This window comes from Mus pahari, chromosome 17 (assembly GCF_900095145.1).
Source record: "Mus pahari chromosome 17, PAHARI_EIJ_v1.1, whole genome shotgun sequence".
Lineage (NCBI taxonomy): Eukaryota > Metazoa > Chordata > Mammalia > Rodentia > Muridae > Mus > Mus pahari.
In genome coordinates this window covers 14,182,426-14,203,279 of record NC_034606.1, presented here as the reverse complement: position 1 = coordinate 14,203,279, position 20,854 = coordinate 14,182,426, and the positions used below count along the sequence as shown (strand labels likewise).

The 20,854-nt window shown below is 36.1% G+C and overlaps 1 protein-coding gene and 1 non-coding gene across 6 annotated transcripts in view; one reads left to right on the top strand and one right to left on the bottom strand.

Annotated features, from left to right (window-relative positions):
- Positions 1 to 20,854, top strand: part of Csmd3 (CUB and Sushi multiple domains 3) — a 1,165,720-nt gene that overhangs the window by 934,932 nt on the left and 209,934 nt on the right. The gene's annotated exons all lie outside the window — the stretch shown is intronic.
- On the bottom strand, positions 5,280 to 5,416 carry LOC115062440. Its single transcript, XR_003842402.1, has one exon. It is a non-coding gene; the product is annotated as a small nucleolar RNA SNORA17 (small nucleolar RNA).

The following is a 20,854-nucleotide window of genomic DNA, read 5'->3' as shown; positions in this document are numbered from 1 at the left end:
GTTTGAAATGAATCTCTGCATAGTAAAACTATCAAGCCAACATAAACACATGATGCAGAATGCATAAAAGACATGTTCTTTATTTCTTGGTGGCATCGAAAAATGCCGATACTTCGGAGGCATTTGTGAAAAGTACTGGGGAGATTAATTTGGACTATAAACAAAAGGAGGCTTTGTCAAGAAAATTAGAGATTAATAAAATAGATGTGTGTTGACTGTAGAGTAATTCATATGTGTCTTGAATTGTGCACTGGTGCTTCACGGTGTTGCTATAGATGACACATTGGAAGGGGCAATTAATATCACAGAGGCATTAAGACCTACTGCCTAAAGCCTTTCTGGTATCTAGTTATTAGCTTCAAAGTCTCAGAAATTCAGTGTTGTTAGCCGACTCAGGGAGTACAAAAACTTCAGATGACTGACCCACATGGATTCCAATCAGCCAAATCCCTGTGGGATAGTTGGGTAAGTTACATTGACAATTGTTCAGTTTACTGAGAAAGCATAATCAGCATGGTTGTCAATTGTGACACTTTGCCTAGAACCCTTCATGTTAGTATTTATAACCTTATCCATATCTATATATCTATTCAAGTGCAAGTAAATGCAATTAATTATCAAGTTATAGATCAGAGTTATTTAAATTTAAGGGGATCTTGAAATGAAACTTCAGGTATTTGTAGGAAATTTGCATTAAACTACCGTAGCTGGAATACTGTTACTTATATTGGAAAAATTCTTTGAAATCATTAAAACAGCCTTTCCTAAATGTAAGAACAGTAGAAAAATCTACAAAGAGTGTGGAAAAAAACCTTAGCTTCAAGAATTTTAAATTATTTCTAGCTTATGTTCCCTAAATTTTGACAGTATTTAACATGCTATGACCTATCTATTATATATAGATACATGAAACTCTGCCAAATATATTGGCTGGTTTCTCTCTTATATAAAAAAAGTCATAGATTTTTAAATTATAAAAATATCGGGTAAGATGAACATGAAGTTTTAAAGTTATAAAGATGTTGTTACTCTTCAAAATACCATTATTTATTTCTGGATTAAATAACAAAAAGTGAGATTAAGACCATCAAGACAGCTCATTGGTTAAAGTAACCTGCAGCCAAGGCTGAGAACCTTTCATCCTCCAAACACAAACTGTAAAAGAAAAGATGTTTCAAAATTTTTAAATTATTTCTAGCTTATGATCCTTAAATTTTGACAGCATTTAACATGCTATGACCTATCTATTATATACAGATGCATGAAACTCTGTAAAATATATTGGCACAAGTTCCCACAAGTTCACCTTTGACCCTCTTCACCTACAGTTAGCATGTACAACAACACATAGGGACATGCAAAACACACAATAAGTATAACAAATAAACCACAGCTTATTTTTAAATGGTTGAATTTAGAACCTGTATAATTTATTGAGAATTTATATTCTAAACTGAAAACCTTATAAAGTTCTTGTTAGTAAAATTCTATAGCATATTCGGTAATATGTATTTCTTGATGAAAAAAATTTTCAAGGAATTCTATGGAAAAATATCTTGAGAAGTTCTTGAATGTATAGAAGGAAATAATTTCATGTCAGAAATTCAAATGCTCAAGGCATGAAAGTTCTCATCTTTTCCAGAGTTTTCCATAAATTTCCAAAGTTTAGAATGTGTCAGAAAGGGTAAAGGAAGAGAAATATCCTCAAAGCAAGGTGTAGGTGAAGAGGAAATGTAAGGGGCAGATTTACACCATCCTATCCTGTGATTTTTCTACAGGATCATGATATCTTTCAGATCTGAGTCTCTGTTCAGACTGTAGCTCCACCACTGTTACTTTCATGTTAAAGTTCCTGCTTGGCCAATTCTTTGCTACTGGTGAGACTGAATCACCAATTCATACTTACCTATACTTCTCCCCCAAACTAAAAATGCCAGCGATATGGATGTGCTTCCATGGTAGGGTACTTACCTGCCAAATATAAAACCCCCATTCTCATCACCTGTAGTATCAGAAATAAAAATGCCACAGATACCTCCTCAATCCACACCATCATGTTTCCTTGTATTTATTACTTGTGAGACAAGATTGACAAATTTTTTCTACAACCCTTGAAATTTCTTTGTCTTCTCCATCCCAGTACAGGAGCAAGAAGGCAGAAGAAAAAGTTGTGTTAACTAGCCAAACACATTTTCAGTTTTATTTGGTTTTATTTTTTGGAAGTTATCTATGAATTCCAAAAAAGCAGATTTTTACCTAAATGATAGTCTCTTCCATAATATGATATAAATTTGTATGCAAAGAGCCAAGCTTTGTGGAATGAGAAGAAATACATTTTTGTATACCAGAAAATATCTTGTGCCACATAAATATTTGACATAGATTTGTACATGATTTTTATATAAGGTAATAATTTTTTAAGAAATTCATTTTTAATTTATAGTTACACAATAAATTATTACTGAGTTTCCTTTGCCTTGTTGATTCTTTTACTTGGTTTTGTATTACATTTAGAACATGATGGTCATAGTTAAATGAGGATGGTTTCTAGGAATGTTGGTTTAAACCCGAAGAGTATCACTAGTCATGAAAAGGACATTTGTAGTTACATGAGCAACATGGTTTGCTATGTACTTTACCTACCTGTGACATCAGCCAATGCACTCGTCCTTTCCACATCATCACATCCACACAATGGTGTTGATTTTCTTTATGATGACATGCCACAGAGAGTTTTGTGAACATGGAACAAAAAATTGTCTTCCTATGGATGTTTGTAGCCTACACCATGGAGATCCATTTCAGATTGGCCATAGTTTTCTTCTTCTTCTTTTTTTTTTTAAGATTTATTTATTTATTTATATATGTACACTGTAGCTGTCTGTCTTCAGACACTCAGAAGGGGGCGTTAGATCTTGTTACAAGTGGTTGTGAGTCACCATGTGGTTGCTGGGATTTGAACTCAGGACCTTTGGAAGAGCAGTCGGGTGCTCTTACCCGTGGAGCCATCTCACCAGGCCCGGCCATAGTTTTCTTGATACCCCCTTTTCTGGTTAAATAACATTAAGAGCTATATTTTATGGATATTCTTTAATTATTTTTTTACACTGAATAAGTACTTGGTTGCATTTGTTTGCTTCAAATAGACTTCTTTCCTTCCCAGGAAGCATACACATATTTTCTCGTTAATAGAATTCCAAAGAACAATTTTAGTCAATGCTTACTACACTTGAGAAGCAGTTACAGGCATGCTAATGGATAGCTTTCCTTGTTTAATGAAATCCAAGCCACAAATCATTGATCTTTTCATCTGGTGATTGATTTATATTCCTATTGACTACAATCTAGCATTCACCATGTTTTGTTTTGTTTTGTTTCATTTTTTTCTGGATTCTGCAGTAAATTTTCTGTGGATTTCCTACTTGACAATGAAGTTGGTAATAATAGTCAGTCTATTTACAAAGAAAACATTGGATTGCTCACCTTGCAGCTTTCTATCATTGATTTTATATAACCTTTATACCTTAATTCTCCTTCACATACATTTCTGCTTCAGTGTTTTGTTTATATTTCTGATGTCTAGCAATACAATGTAGATATGCTTCCTGATAAAGCCAGGGTCAGAGTTTTATGAATCAAACTGGCTGCTGATCACAATTTATTTTTGCACTCAATTTGTTATAAAATATACCTTCTATCAACAGTTAAATATAATAGAAAATGTATAACTATTCTTTCATATTTTTGTTCTCTGAGAATTCCCTTTGAGAATTCCCTTCAATATTTTTCCTCTTTTAAATAATAGTATTATTGGTTCTTTATGAATAGTACTTCATGTAACCCAATCCCACTCATTTTCCTCTGTTCCTCCTTGTACCCATCCTATCCCCTTGCAACCTCCTGCGCAACAGATTTGTCTAGACTTCTTTCCTTGCAAATGTTCATTGTAATGATTGGTCTGGTACAAGGCCTCTAACATCTGCCACTCTATCAGTACTGGAACACCAAGGAATTTCTGTCAGATATCCTTTTATTGCCCTGTGTCATGGAGATCCTGTAGTTTGGGATCTGTAGGACTGGCCCCTTCATATACTCCCGCAATACATCAATGCGGTATATGTAAGAGTGGGCCACTTCAAAGTCCTAGATCTGAGCCCCTGAGGTATCTGAGCTAGTCAGCACATCAGCTCTCCCATTCTCAGGCCCTTGGAGCAGGTCACCAGCAATCCCCACAACCAGAGATAGCTCTATTCTGCTGCCCAGAAGAGGTATAGATAGGTCCTTCAGAGCTAACTCTTCTACTCTGATTAACTCAGGCCAACTCTCTTGTCTGATGTAAGTGGCAAGGGGTAAAAGGGGGAGATCTTTCTTAGTCATGTCACCACACAGCAGACAAGTGGTCAGGCCAGCTTTCTCATGGTTAATGCACTCAGAGCTGGCTCTCCTGTGTACCCACCACCAGGGACAGCTCTACTGTGCTGCCCAGGTGAGGTGCAGGGCTAGCTCTCCTGAGAAAGGTGGTGAGGGGCAGGGACAGCTCTCCTGCTTTCATGACCTCAGGACCAGGTCTTACAACTGCCACAGATGGCAAGGGGCAAGGGGGTAGGAAGGTATCTCCCCCTTGTCCATATTACCACATGGGAAATGAAGGACAAAGCCAGCTCTCCTTTGCTCATACTCTCAGGACCTGCTGCTCACTTTTAATTCCCTCAATGTGGCAGTGTGTGCAGACCCTCTCTGAGTACTATTGTTGGCTAGTGGCAGATATGGCTCTTGTGCTCTTCTGCCTCCCAGGGCCAGATCTTCCATGATACCCAGGAGAGGGATCTGTGGGGCCAGTTCTGCACAGCCCTTACAAAACAACATGTCCCAGGGCCACAGTCCAGACCAGCCATGTCTGCCTGGTCAGCTGCAAGGCAATGGATCCAGACATGGCCCCAGTAACAGTACAGTCTAGGACCCCACCATGATTCCAAGTACCACCATCAGCTACTCACACCAGACTATTCTAAGTACATTCAAGTCTCCAGTTCTGCCTTTCTTCATTGTGACCACACAGTTCTGTTTCTGTCTCTTCCATTTCCCCATCACTTACTTGTTCACCTTAGTTGTTCCCAGGGTCTCTGAGTCTTTGGGGTTGTCTCAGGTTTGAAGTCAGGAGTGCTATCTATACCCTGCGTGTACATTATGACTCGAGGGAGGGTCTTGTCAGGCATGGTCTGGCCCATTAAGCCTGTGAGGAAATGACTAGTAGTCATTTCATGCTTGCTTTTTCAGTAAGTTTTAGGCTCTTAATCATTCAGATGTTCACAGGTCAGAACACTGAGCATAGACATAGCCTCGTTCCTCTCTATCACCTACTGACAAACATGCTACATGGCACAGCAGCCGCATCGGCAATGCATCTAGGGACAGGCTCTTCAACTTTTTAAAAGTATCTTTAATTTGCCTTTCTCATATTTGAAGAATTAAAAATATAAATTTTTCCACTGAGGCAAAATACTATGCAATTTCATGCAAATTATTTCTTAACTCATATTTCATTAGGTTTAAATGAACTTTTGTTTCCCCAAAATGGAAAGGCCAAATCTTAATTTTAAAGTCAGCTAACATGTTCTGGGTCTCTTTTATTGTCTCTAGAATGTAGGCACTGAAAGGAATCCTGGAAAATCTTTCACTAGAATCTTTATTTTAGTTGACCTATTTGTCAACTGTTGTGACCTATTTGTCTTGCTCCATATTCCCAGATGAATGAAAACTAGATGTGGATTCTTTTTCTGAGTCACTATTTACTCTATGAATTTGACAAAGTAATATGTTAATTTTCTTTATACTGAGTAAACTTCAGTAAATTATACTGTATTCTTGGTTTTTAACCAAGAAATGAGAATCTCTGTAAAGAGATATTAGACCATTTAGCACAGTTCATAAGGTATAAAAAAGTGGTAGAATGATTTTAATGATATTTGGAATAACCTCACATCCCTTAGCCATTATTTTTAATTATATATAATTGTTTCTCTTCACTGTTTCTTAATTCATTATTCAGAGAATAAGAAAAAAATGTCTTCAAAGTATTGAAACAGATTTTTTAAATAAATTTCAGTTGCTATAATCATAAAAGCAAGCAAATAGTAATGACTGAAAGTAAATTGAAAGTATAAATTCTAATATCCTTTCACTGACCTACACTAGAATAAGCAGTAAATATTATTTGTTTATTCTGGTACTACGGTAAGTGACTTTACATGTCTGGTTTTAATTCAAACACCTTTATCTGTTAAATTTTTGATAGCATGATTAGGCCAGACGATTCTAGGAATATAGACTGATCTGAGTATGTAGATCATTATTTAAGCAATTTACCTTGAAATTAAACACAACTACATATTTAAACAAGTAATAGATGGTCCATGAAGTTATGATATGGCATGAACATATGTGTATGGACTTATTTACCTGAAGTGGTCTTTATAAGTGTTAGAGCTGCTTGTGGAATCATCTTTAACACTCAACAGAATCTGCCCCCCTCCATTAATAGTTCACATCTTTGATAAAGTAAAGATATGTCTATTAGGTAAAATAATTAGACTCCTATTAAAAATTCAAAAGAAGATTTAATCACAAAATTACTAATATGGATAACCAAGTTTTATTTTTATCAACGCCTATTTGTTTCAATCTGCTTTAACTGAAACAGAACCCTTGATTTTGCCACCTCCCTTTTCTTGTTCTAGATTCTCTAAGTTCTTTCAGTGCCTTCCTACTCTCAAGTTGTCATCTACTTTTTCTTTATTATTGTTCCATGCATACATGTATGAACAAATATAAAAATATAACCTACTGAGTCTATTTTTGCTGCATACATATATAAAAATGTATTATTGGAAATGCATATATATGCAACTATATTACATATATGTCTCTGTGTGTGTGTGTGTGTGCATGTGTATGTGTATATTCAGGGCTGATCAATCTGCACTAGGCATCCAGTAAGAGGGATAAATAAATAAAAATATATATTATTTTCCCTTCTCTCTCTTCTTCCAAAACCTCCTATGTAATACTTTTCCTCTCCCTCTCAAATTAATTGCTTCCTGTCTTAGGGTTTCAATTCCTGCACAAATATCATGACCAAGAAGCAAGTTGGGGAGGAAAGGGTTTATTTGGCTTACATTTCCATACTGCTGTTGATCACCAAAGGATGCAGGACTGGAACTCAGGCAGGTCAGAAAGCAGGAGCTGATGCAGAAGCCATAGAGGGATGTTCTTTACTGGCTTGCCTCTACTGGCTTGCTCAGCCNGCTCNCTTATAGAACCCAAGACTGCCAGCCCAGAGATGGCACCACCCACAAGGGGCCCTCTCCACTTGATCACTAATTGAGAAAATGCCTTACAGATAGCTGGATCTCATGGAGGCATTTCCCCAACTGAAGCTCCTTTCTCTGTGATAACTCCAGGTGTGTCAAGTTGACACAAAACTAGCCAGTACACTTCCCTTTCTTTACTTATTGTTTCACATATACATGTATACCTAAATACAGAAATTAACCTGTTCAGTATATTTCATGTTGCTTTTATTTTGTACATATTTCAGAAAATCTATCATATATATAATTTTTCATATAACTCATTTGCTCTTTCCAATCATCCTTATTGTTTCGAGAATCCATGTGATGATATGATATATATTTTTAAATATGCCTTAGTAACAGTGAATTAAAAGCTTGAAAGATTTATTGAAAAGTAAAATATATTTCTTGAAAGTCCCTGCATGGATTTATTTTAGTTTTTTTTTTTTTCACACAGGTGCACTATGGAGTTTGCTAAGATATAGAAGTTTAGTGGAGGAGGTTAAAAAGCTCACTTTCAGTGTACCCAGGAATCTCGCAGGCTTTCTAGCAGTATGTTCTGGCAGATTGATAATATACAGATCATATGTCTTAGCTGGGCTACAATCTCAGCCACTGACTGGTTCTGTGGCAGAAATGTGACCAATTGAGCAGATTTTGTGGGGACAATTAGTATCTCACCAGGAAAATAAACTTTCCCAACTTTGTTAAAAATAAAGATAATAATAAATTTCTTTATACAAATTGAAATAAAATGCTATTAAAATCCAAAAGATTATTCATATTCACAAATAATCATTAATTTAATATTTAAAAACCATATAATTAAACAACATAAAGAATGTATTGACATAGAAAATAAAATTAACTTTGTATTTGATTATTTTGAAATTTTCAAGAGTAATGTTCCTATAATTGTTTTAAACACACAGATGTTGTCTTATTTTAAATAGTTTATAACAATTCTAGAAAAAATAAAGTATCTTTGAAAATATCTTTAACTCTCTAATTGTTTCTCTAGTTGTTTACATTAGTATGTATAAACTAGAAAGATAGAAAAATATTCTACTTTTACTCACATTTTTCACTACATTTACTTATTGCTGTTTGATTGGGTATGTCTATTGTAGGCCTGCGGAGGTCAGAGAACAAGTTGTGCAAGTTTGTTCTTCCTGTGGCATGGTGTCCAGGAATTAAACCAGGTGGTCTTTAAGTGTTTCTATTTCAACATAGCACCATGACTGAAAACAAAGTTGTGAAGAAAAGTATTTATTTGCCTTATATTTCCATATTGCAGTTTCTTATTGAAGAAAGTTAGAACAGGAACTCAAACAGAGCAAGAACCTGGAGACAAGAGTTGATGAAAAAGCAATGCATATTTTCTTGCTGCACATGGCTTGCTCAGCCTGCTTTAAAAAAAAAACAAAAACAAAAACAAAAACAAAACTTATTGGGTATTTTATTTATTTCAAATGTTATCCCTTTCGGGTTTCCCCTCTAGAAACCCCCTATTCCATCACCCTCCCCTGCCTCTATGAGGGTGTTCTCTCACCCATCATCCATTCCCACCTCCCTGCCCTGGCATTCCCCTACACTGGGACATCAAGCCTTCACAGGACCAATAGCCTCTCCTTCCATTGATGCCCAACAAGGCTACATATGTGGCTAGAGTCACAGGTCACTCCATGTGTACTCTTTGGCTAGTGGTTTAGTCCCTGGGAGCTCTCAGGGGTCTGGTTGGTTGATATTGTTGTTCTTCCTATGTGGTTGCAAAACCCTTCAGCTCCTTCAGTCCTTTTGCTAACTCTGCCATGGGAGATTCCATGCTCAGTCCAATGGTTGGCTGTGAGAATCTACTTCTGTACTTGTCAGGCTCTGGCAGAGCCTCTCATGAGACAGCTATACAAGGCTCCTCTCAGCAAACCCTTCTTGGCATCCGTAATAGTGTCTGGGTTTGGTGTCTGCATATAAGATAGATCCATAAGTGGGACAGTCTCTGGATGGCCTTTCCTTAGAGAAAAAGGGTTTATCAAACTTCTGAAAATTACTCTTTACAACAGAATCTTTATCTAAAACAATTCACTGATAGTTTTACATTTTTAAAATTTGATAGCCTGAAACACACTTTTGTGCTATACATTGTATTCTTACAATCTTGACCTAAAATGATTAATCTCTTATTTCCTATTCATCCACCTTAGCATTGCATTTTCTCGTGCCACTTTGATTGTTTTGAGAAACCAGTTTTTATGACTCTGAATGATATTATAGCAATTTTAGGTTAGTACTTTAAATTATCATAGTATAACCAATAGAATTACAGAGATATGTGAAAATGTTTCCGTTTTGTTTTGTTTGTACAGTATTTTACAGGCGTTGTTTATCACTACCTAAACTTGTTCATTCCTTTACTTAAGCCATTTCTTATCTTTTCCCAGCCTAGGATAATTTATCTGTAAGATTAAGATAATAATCTTATATAGTTATTTGGATGATTGGCCATAAACACAACTATATAAGACCAAGAATATTTAAATGCTTCATACACATTAGCTGCTCATATTCTCATGCTAATATTTCCCAAAAACCTGCTTGCAGGAGTGTCTTCTTGTAAGAAAGTGAGGAACTCTGCCCCCAGGTGGTTCTAATTGGTATAAAAATGCCAGCAGCCAATGACTGGGCAGGGTAAACAGAGGAGAGACTAGATTCCTAGATTAGGGAGAAAGAGGAATGGAGGAGAAGGTGATCCACTATGCCAGGAGAGGGACAGGGAGAGGAGAACTGCCATGCCTGAGGAGAGTGGAGGACAGGGAGGCATAGCTGGCATGGGAAGTAACCAGGAGAGTACGGTCCAATGCAGCCAAGACATAATATAGGATTTAGTAAGTAATAACTTGAGATTATTGATGGGAAGCGATTAACTGGATGGAGGTTAGAAAGGTCCCGGCCATTGAGCTGATTAAGCCATATGAAAATATAAAGACTGTGTATGTGTCTTTCATTCAGGAACATAGAATATTGAGGATATGGAATGCCCCACCAGGTTTTATTTAATTATTTTCTATTTCTACAATTAATTTTAATTATTTTTATTTATGTAATAAATTAGCATTTATCCTATTTCACACATTTTGCAGTCATATCTCCAACAACTAAAAACGTTTCTTATGGTTTTAGAAGCAAATTCTATATAATATAATAAATTCTATATAATATAAACATGTGGAAATATTATTTTATAACTCTCCGAATGCTAAAATTCCTAATACCTATAACAGATTTGTTTTTGTTTCTTAATGGAGTTTTTTTTAAATATAGAAATAATTCAGAATTTCACGTAACTGTAACACGGTAGTAGCAATTTATCAAACATACGTACAAATTGGAAAGCAATATATTGCTTTCAAATGATTAATTAAAAGTAAATGAATGATTTTTTTCTTTAAATTTACAAAAACCATATAACACCAACAGCTGCTTTTCCAAGAAAAGACAGGAAACATTGGTTTTTCTCTCCAATAGTAAAAATAGATAAAAGTATTGTTAGCACTGCTCAGTATTCTCATGATTTATTGAGTTAGATTGAATGATTAAATCTTAAGTTAAAAGTAAACTTTGAATACAGACTTTTATAAATCGACTATGACATAAAAATTACCTTATTTTTAACAGAAATAAATTGAACATTTTGAAGAGATTTTTTCATCTATGTTAAGAGATAAATTCTATCATACACATATAAGGGAGAAAAAGTGTTCAGAACATTTGAAAGATGACCTGTCAAAACTAAGAGAAGCTGGAAAGATGAAACTTTCTCAAATCGCCTCAAAGTAGTGTACACTGTCTCATAGCAGTATAATGAGAACAGGAACAGAAGAAAATGGTAAGAGCAAACCAAAACATGTTTATAACAGAAATTTTAGGACTGTCACTCAAAAATCATCTTCCCCAAAGAAAGTTAGCAAAGTTAGTGAAATTTCCAGAAGGTAAGCCATATAGAAAGTAATTAAAAGATAATTCCTCAAGCAAAGTATTGTGTCAAGAACGAACTTCACAGAAAATGTTGAACATTGGTGGAAATTCAAGGAGGCAGATCTTCCATATTACATAAAAAGAGGGTCTAAAGATTGTTTTTGCGAGGAAGCGAGCTTCCTTACGATACTGTGAATCATCTGTCACTCGAAGCATCAATTGGGAACTGGAAGTTGGTACCTGAAAGAACAGAAAGGAAAAAAGGATGCATCCTGAAATTCAGCTCAGTGTCCTGATTCTGTTCATCTACAGTGCTATGTTGGAGAGGATATTGTTATGTTATTGGTGAATATTTGATTCTTCAAATTTCTTGACATTTTAAAATTTGTTTTAAATTTACAATTTTTCTGGCTCCTTTCTCTGACTTTTCACTGAGGCATCTTGATGTCACCTTGCAACGTATCTCTTGGTTATATATATATCATGTGATTTCTACCTTCTGATAAAAATACAAATACCTGTAATATAAGTCAATAAATGGTAAAAAGGTATTCTTTATATGAATAGTTGATAAAGTGAGGTCATATCATGCAAAATATTTCTCACATGGTTTAAGTACATTGAACTTCTAACATCTGACTTTAGTAATAAATGATACTAACTTAGCAGCACACATTCATATTAAAACTTGTATTCAATCTGCTTCATATTATGCGTTAGTTGATTTGAACCTTCCTAGAAATAGCTACCAAGGGTGAGTCCAAAGTCATTCTGTACACTTCCAGTTTGAACAATAATTTCTTAAACAGAAATGGAAATTAATTTTTGTAGGAGAAAGACCTTCATTCATAAGCTCTTTTTGTTTCACAGTAAGAATTAAATTTGTAAGACATATCACATAAAAGCTATGCCAAAACAGCTAATTCAATTATGCCAAAAGTAAAACACAAAAATCTGGAGAGGTGGCTGAGTAAGAGGATATACCACGATGGCAGACAACTTGAGTTTAGTTCCTAGGACCCACATTAGGGAGCTTACAATTGTCTTCAAGGAATCTAATTCCTCTGTTCTTCATGGGCACCTACCTTAATGTGCACATGCCAAATACAGACAAATACACACAAAATAAAAAGTAGAGAAAAACAATAAAGTAAGTTGTCCAATTTACAGTGACGAGTATCGAAAATCCATATATTTCTTACAATTATGTCATTACAATAAAGTCTAACTCCTAAGTCTGTGAAATCAAGAATGAGTTAAAAATGTGCTATCAACTGCAGTGGTTTGATTTGTTGTATGTCAGTAACAAAGCTGCTCATAAAATACTTTAGACATAATGTTTATCATAGCAGAAACATGTGTTATTATAAAACAAAATAACCCATAAATTCAAAAATATTGACACTGGGTCATTGCTGAATGAAGGTCATTATATGATTTTGTTCCCGTTTTTCTTTTCAAGATAAAAAGTCTAAACTAAAATATAGTGTTAATGAAAATATAGTAAAGCAGTCAGTATAATTTGTCTCAAAATTATTTTTTTACATTACTATGATTTTGAAATCGTCTTTTTAAATATGACTATAATAACTGTTGCTAGCATCCTCAGTGACAAGATTGATGACACAATTCTCAAAAAGAAAATGATACTTCTCCTACAATTCAAGAAATAGCAGCAAACAAGTGCTAAAATCACAGGCTATGAGACAAGAGCCATCAAAACTAAATCTAAGCCTGATGCCTGTCTCCATGTAGGAAAACAAGAATTCATAATCTGGTTATTGAAATCCAAACTTGGCAGGTTGAGATAGGAGGATTACAAGATAAAGGCCTGACAGGGCAGTTCAGCAAGATTCTTGTGTCAAAGTACAAGTTTTAGGAAAGAAAAAGAAACCCAAGTTTGTAGTTGTTTACATGGTATTGGGCCAACAGATTTTTAAATGCTGCACCCTCTATTTGACTCATGGCACCTTCAAATATTGATCATTACATGCTACCATGTTGTAAGTCTTATTATGATTATATTGATGATTCTTTGAAAAAAATAACTAAACTTGACACAATAGAGCATTATATTGATGGACATTTAAGAAAGGAACATGGGATAATCATAGGACAGCAGGGTAACTAACTCACGAGAGGAAATATGGAGAGAAAGTGTGGAGTAGAAACTGAAGAAAAGTCCATCCAGAGTCTGCCCCTCCTGGGGATTCATCCCATATGCAATCACCAAACCCAGACACTACAGTGGATAACAAGAAGTACTTGTTGACAGTAGCCTGATATAACTGTCTCCTGAGAGGCTCTGCCAGGGCCTTACAAATATAGAGGCAGATGCTCACAGCCAACCATCATACTGAGCATAGGGTCCCCAATTGAAGAGTTAGAGAAAGGACTGAATGAGCTGAATTGGTATGCAACCCCATAGGAATAACAACAATATCAACAAACCAGACCACCCCCACCCCAGAGTTCCCAAGGACTAAGCCACCAACCAAGTAATACACATAGAGGGACCCATGGCTCCAGCAGCAAATGTAGCAGAGGATGGCCTTGTCAGGCATCAATGGGAAAAGAGGCCCTTGGTCCTGTGAAGGCTCAATGCCCCAGTGGAAGGGAATGCTAGGGCAGGGAGGTAGGAGTGGGTGGGTGGGTGAACACCCTCGTAGAAGCAGGAGGTGAGGGGATGGAATAAGAGGTTTCTGGGAGGGAAAACTGGAAAAGGGGATAACATTTGAAATGTAAATAAAGAAAATATCCAGGAAAGATAAAAAAGAAAAAAAGAAAAAGAAAAAGAGAAAAATGAATGCTTTGTCTTTACGCCAATTTTAAGTGTTTATCCCAAAGCGCCTTCTCCACATGTTTTAAGGAAAACTTTACTGAGTTTTGTAGTCTTGGATAACTCAAAAGTAAATATAGAAACCATATATTTCTGAGTTTTCTAAAATCTCTCTGTAAGAAAAACTATATAGCTTACTTCTTTCTAGTACCATTTAATATTTAAATTTATTGTTACCAGAGATTTAAACAAAGGTAAAATGAATTATTTGCCCATAACTTTGAGTCAAGTGTGGTTTGAATAATTTAAGATAGGAAGTAAAGTACCTGTCATTAGCATGTAAATTTTACACCTAGCTTCAGAGAATTTTTTTTAGATTTTTTTATTAGATATTTTCTTTATTTATATTTCAAATGCTATCCCAAAAGTTCCCTATACCCTCCCCCCACCCCTGCTCCCCTACCCACCCACTCCCACTTCTTGGCCCTGGCATTCTCCTGTGCTGGGTCATATAAAGTTTGCAAGACCAAGGGGCCTCTCTTCCCAATGATGGCCGANTAGGCCATCTTCTGCTACATATGCAGCTAGAGACACAAGCTCTGGGGGTACTGGTTAGTTCATATTGTTGTTCCACCTACAGGGTTGCAGTCACCTTCAGCTCCTTGGGTACTTTCTCTAGCTCCTCCATTGGGGGCCCTGTGTTCCATCCAATAGCTGACTGTGAGCATCTACTTCTGTGTTTACCAGGCACTGGCATAGCCTCACAAGAGACAGCTATATCAGGGTCTCTTCAGCAGAATCTTGCTGACATGTGCATTAGTATCTGGGTTTGGTGGCTGATGATGGGATGGATTCCCCGGATGGGGTAGAATGTGGTACATTTACACAATGGAGTACTACTCAGCTATTTAAAAAAAATGAATTTATGAAATTCTTGGACAAATGGATGTATCTGGAGGATATCATCCTTAGTGAGGTAACCCAACCACCAAAGAAGTCACTAGATATGCACTCACTGATAAGCGGATATTAGCCCAGAAACTTAGAATACCCAAGATACATTTTGCAAAACACAAGAAAACCAAGAAGGANGACCATCGTGTGGATACTTCATTCCTCCTTAGAATAAGGAACAAAGTACCCATGAAAGGATATAGGTACAGAGACAAAATTTATAGCTAAGATGAATGAATGGACTATCCAGAGAATGTTTTTATGAATGGTTATCTAAGATTAAAACCAGCATCCTTTAGGATCCAATTCTTATGGGTCCTCACAGAAAAGTGACCAACAGAATGTTTACAGAAAGTATTTTCTGGATGTTGTTTTCTTAACACTGGTAACCATTTTCTTTTAAAATTGAGCTAATCTTAATATTTTTTGCTTTTTTTAAAATAATTTTACATTGTTACAATTTACTGTTTATAAGAAATGGTCTCACAGTCTCTAAATATAAGAGATGTGTGTAAATTCAAGCATCATGATGCTGATATTGTAGAACAGTATGTCCACAGCAATGGAAATTTTCTACTCTATCCTATGATTCTGGACTGACCCTGCTTCTCTGAAAGTACCCCAATAGATTATATATGTTTATACTATTATTCTTAAGATAATAGTTCCAGTTCTTGAAAATAGAATTTTTAACAATTGATATTGCATTGCATATTCCAAAGTCCCTAAAATGGAAAATTTTTACTTTAATTTGTGATCCATAAATAGAAAATGTGACTATAATAATTTTATATGTGAGAATGATATAAGGAAAAGATCTTCATATAGTTTTTGTAAATTTAACAGACTATAAGTGCTAACAACCAATAACAGAATCTATTCTTAGTTACTCGTACTCTTTATTTTGTCAATATTGTGGGCAGAATTTAGACTATTTATTAATGAACTCATTAGGAATATTATGTATGTGTTTAAAAGTCTCTTGTGCTTTGCATATTGTCTGGTTATAGATCTCTCTATTTATTACAATCTGCTACAGGTGGAGGCTTCTCTGATGCTGCCTGACTAGCAGAATGTCATTAAGAGTCATTTGATGGCTAATTTCCTTTAGTAGAACAGTAGTCTTTGCTTTTACCCTAGGTCCCTGGATTGCATCATCTCAGATTCTTTGTCACCCAGAGTTATATCAGGTTTGGGTTCCAACTCACTACTAGGCTTTAAAGCTTTGTGCTACAATCACACAAGCATAGCTTCCAGACAGGAGAACATCTAAGTTTGACGGGTTTGTACATGGGTCGTTGCTTATATTTTTTTCCTTTGCTAGTGCACAGGAACACTAGGGCGTAGGGGTGAAATCTCTATATGGGCATCACATTGTCCACTGTGTGGTGTAAGTGTTATCTTCAGCAATAGGGCATTGTTAGTTTATGGAGAGAAACCAATTTGACAACACACTGGGTTGTTAAGGGATTTTCTTGGGACACTTGTAACCACAAACAGAATGGCCTCATCAGATACCTCCCATCAGGATTTAGAGAAACCTGTGGAAGAGGCAGAAAATGTAAGAGTCAGACAGGATCAAAATTAGCATGAAAACAAGGCTGTCTAACATACAACATGGTATAAACATGCCTTAACTCAGAAAGTTTGAGACAACATGAACAGGGCTATGTGGGTCTGTAAAAGATGGAGTCCTAGCGCTAGAAAGGAAACTGGACACATGCCCTCATAGCTATTATATGAAGCTATCTTCTATAGACAATTCTTTGCAAGTAGAAATTTAGCTTTCTCCAAGGGAATCTCACTGGGGAAATAAGCTGCTCTTAAGAGTAGGCTGCGTGTATAACAGTAGATGGCCAACAGAAAATGAATTCAAAATTTGAATCCAAAGTCGAATCTTTGGAGGTTCCTTTCCTCATAATACCACGTCAGGGCTTCTGGTTTGTTTTTGGTTTTGTTTTTTTGTTTTTTTTTTTTTTTTTAAGATTTATTTATTTATTATATGTAAGTACACTGTAGCTGTCTTCAGACACTCCAGAAGAGGGCATCAGATCTTGTTATGGATGGTTGTGAGCCACCATGTGGTTGCTGGGATCTGAACTCCGGACCTTCAGAAGAGTAGCCGGGTGTTCTTACACACTGAGCCATCTCACCAGCCCAGGGCTTCTGTTTTTAAACTAAATTCCAACTTCCCTTTTCTAACTCAGTAGTATGGAGCACTAGTTGAATGTGTGTGTGTGTGTGTGTGTGTGTGTGTGTGTGTGTGTGTGTGTGTGTTTGTCTGTCTCTGTGTGTACACTAAGAAAAAAACATATGTTACTTATGATCAACTTAATTTTGGTTATAGTCAACTGAGATTCCCTTTAATTTATTAATTAGATATTTTTATAAAGACTTCTAAAATGAAATTCTTACCCTATTTTAGTTTTAAAAGTAATTTAAATAACTATTTTAATGTTCCACCCCTTTCCTTCAAATTTCAAAAGGATCTCTAAGAATGTAGTCAAAGAATTATTTTTAGTGGAAATAATAAAATTAGAAGTGAAATAGCATTTTGAAGGTCAGGTCATTAAAAAACATGGGAGAAACTAATTAAGTTATTTAAGCAGAAGACTTAATAACGAAGTTTAAAAAATATCAGCTTAATGACACCATATAAAGGATGGTTCAGTGAAACACAGAACTAGACTGCTATGTGGGCAGAGATATAAACCTACTGGGGATCAAACTGAAAAACTGGGGATCTGTGGGAACTAAAAAGGGACCTGGGGAAGGAGGCGAAGGAAGGACCCACATCGGGCCAGACTTGCACCTAAGCTCTGGACAGGCTCTGGAGGGCTGCCAGATGCTTTCCACTTAGCCATAGGTGGGCATCCAAGACTCTGACCCACTGGACAGGGGGTGGACAAGGGGCAGCCCAACCTGGGGACCCTGGGCCCACACCCTGTAGCCCTGGGGTTATGGGAGAAAGGGAAGAGGAATAAGAGGTCCCACACATGTGAGAGTAAGTGCAGCCTTGATGGGCAGAGACTGTGTATGGTTTTAGAGCTTTATTGTAGAAAGGCAGGGAGAGAGAGAGAGAGAGAGAGAGAGAGAGAGAGAGAAGGCTAGAGAGATAGAGTAAGAGGGAGAGAGGGAGAGGAGAGGAGAGGAGAGTAAGAGCAAGAGAACAAAGAGTGAGAGAGTGAGAGAGCAAGGAGGGGCCAAACAGTCCCTTTTAAAGTGAGTTGTTATCTTTTCTGTTACTAGGTAAATGGGGAGGAGTTTAGCCTGAAGGTCAGAAGCTTGGGACATTACCTACATGACTTTTAGTCATGCTTCTCTTGTGGGGCCTGTGGGGGCTTATGCAGGAGCCAGAGTTCCAGAAGCATGAGAGTACTCCTTCCGTCCCATGTAATCTCAGCTCAACTGGAGACCAGCCTGTCTGTGCATAGCCCAATGCCCCACAGGGATCTCCTGAGGGGCAGTGGTGGCAGGCAGAGAGAAGTGTTAAATGATGGGAAAGCAAGGAGATTTTATAGGACATTCATCAGGAATTCAATCTGAGACCATTCAGTTGGCCTTGGAGCTAGGTGTCCTTACCAGAGGTAGTTGACCTTTGGAGGAAGATAAAGGGAGGTTCCTGGAGGATTAATGGTGGTTCTCAGTGAACAGAAAACACTTTAAAAGATTTGCTTTTCTAGTAAACCTTTAGACCTGTTTACCTAATTACAATCATTCTGTTTACATAGCCAAAGTTCTTTTGTTTAGAACATTGTCAACTTCACTGCCCTTTGAGGGAAGAGCAGCTTTGGATTTGACAGCCATGAAGACTACAAAAGGCAAGCATTTTGTTAGAATTTAGATTTTGAATTCAGAACTTAAACTCTGTCTCTAAATTTCTACCACCTGATTATCTTCTCCACAGATACCTTCCTTTTAAAATAGTAATAATTGGCCTCAGGCTCCTAGAGTTAAATGAGTTAATTTTTAATTGCATTCATTTTTTATTCTATTTTTTTTTGCTGTAAATGGTACAATAATTTTCAATGTGAAAGGAATAAAAATTTAAAAACAAGAAAGGATTCTTTCATTCATCAGAATAAATGCTCAGTGTGCTGGTTCTGGTGATGTCATGAGTCTGCTGGAGATATATGTTTCAGTTAAGAGTTGTTAGTGAAGAAGTTCAAATCCCTGCTTTTTAAAAATTAGCCATACGTGTGCAGAAGAGAGAGAACACAGGAACCCAGAAATCTGCACAATTTAAAAGACACTAACTCTGTAAGTGAAAGTGGTCATAAAATAGATATCAAATAAATTAGATTAACAACAGATACCACCATCATTTGAGGAGTTGACAACTAGGAAACCCCCTTTTTCATTTGTGTACCCATACACAGTCAGAAAGTCCACGGTTCCTTTTGCTCCAACTAATGCTACAATATTTTTCAATTGGGTGAGAACTATTATTGTAAATATTAGAAAGTTATATATTGAAATTCTATTTATAAAAGACACTAAAATCAAACCAAAGAAACAAATGTGTTTTGTTTTGAAAGAACATTTTTTTTTTTTATCGAAATAACGTGGGTCACAACTGTACAGGTATATAGATAACTCAAACCTGCTTTAGAGACAAAAACATATGGTTTTACAAGTTCCATGGCTTGTTCATATTTTATTCTTGGATCTGAACATGCTTTTGTTTAGCTGCTAAAGGGTATATACAGAACTCTCCATAATGCCAAAAAGCAGTGTCCAAAGTCACGCCTAAGCACATTCCATTCACAAATAAATTTCCTGTAAGTGTAAACTAAAGAATTATTTTACCTTTTATGAGACTTTAAAAGCTAATGAAATGCAACATACTGTGTTTACTTCTTGGAAATGGTAAATTGAGAGAAATACTTGAAACACACTGAAATAAATAAGCCTTCTGATGCTTTGACTGCTTTCAACTGTTAGTTTTGCATAACAGTTATTCCTTTCAGAATTGCAATGTTGATATATCACTTCATATAATTTTTACTCAGTTATTAAGTCACGAACAAATCCAATGGATTTCATTAGAGTGTAGAAGCAATGTGACTTAATCAGCCTCTAGCTGAGCTTGAATACAAGCAGTGTATACATAGGATACAGACAGACAATCTACGATGAGCTTCCCCACTGACAATCCTGAGCTGATTTCTCCCATTCATCCAAGTGTCATATCCTTCGCTGTGAGTATTTAACACCATTGATTTTATTGATATATTAGTTTTCTTCTCAGTGATGTCTTCAAGATGCCAGAAAGAAAGAGGAAGAATAGTCCTTGAGTAAAAGTGCAAGTAGCAGAGCTGGACAGATGACTCTGACGTTAAGAGCACCTCCCTGCTCTGTAGAGCGCCAGGACATTTCACCTTTTCTGGCATCTATAAACAGTGCATGTGAGTGCACATATACAAACATTTTAAACATAAAATTTTTTAAAAATATAGGAAAGAAATATGGCCATGAAAACACAATGAAATCTCTTCAAGTCCACAGGAACTTTGTAAGTCAGGAAACCCTAACAAATTCTATACAATCAAAAAGAAAAAATTATAGATCTTTAGATGTGAAAGGTTTTATTATAACCAAAAACATGTGATGTATAACCTATATGTCTATGTATTTAAAAATGATTAAACAATATAATCTTAAAGAGATTTATTTCAATGCAATCAGATATAATCAAGGCTTTGTCTCAATTCTCTTTTTTTTCCCCAATTTTTATTAGGTATTTACTTCATTTACATTTTAAATGCTATCCACAAAGTCCCCTATACCCTCCCCC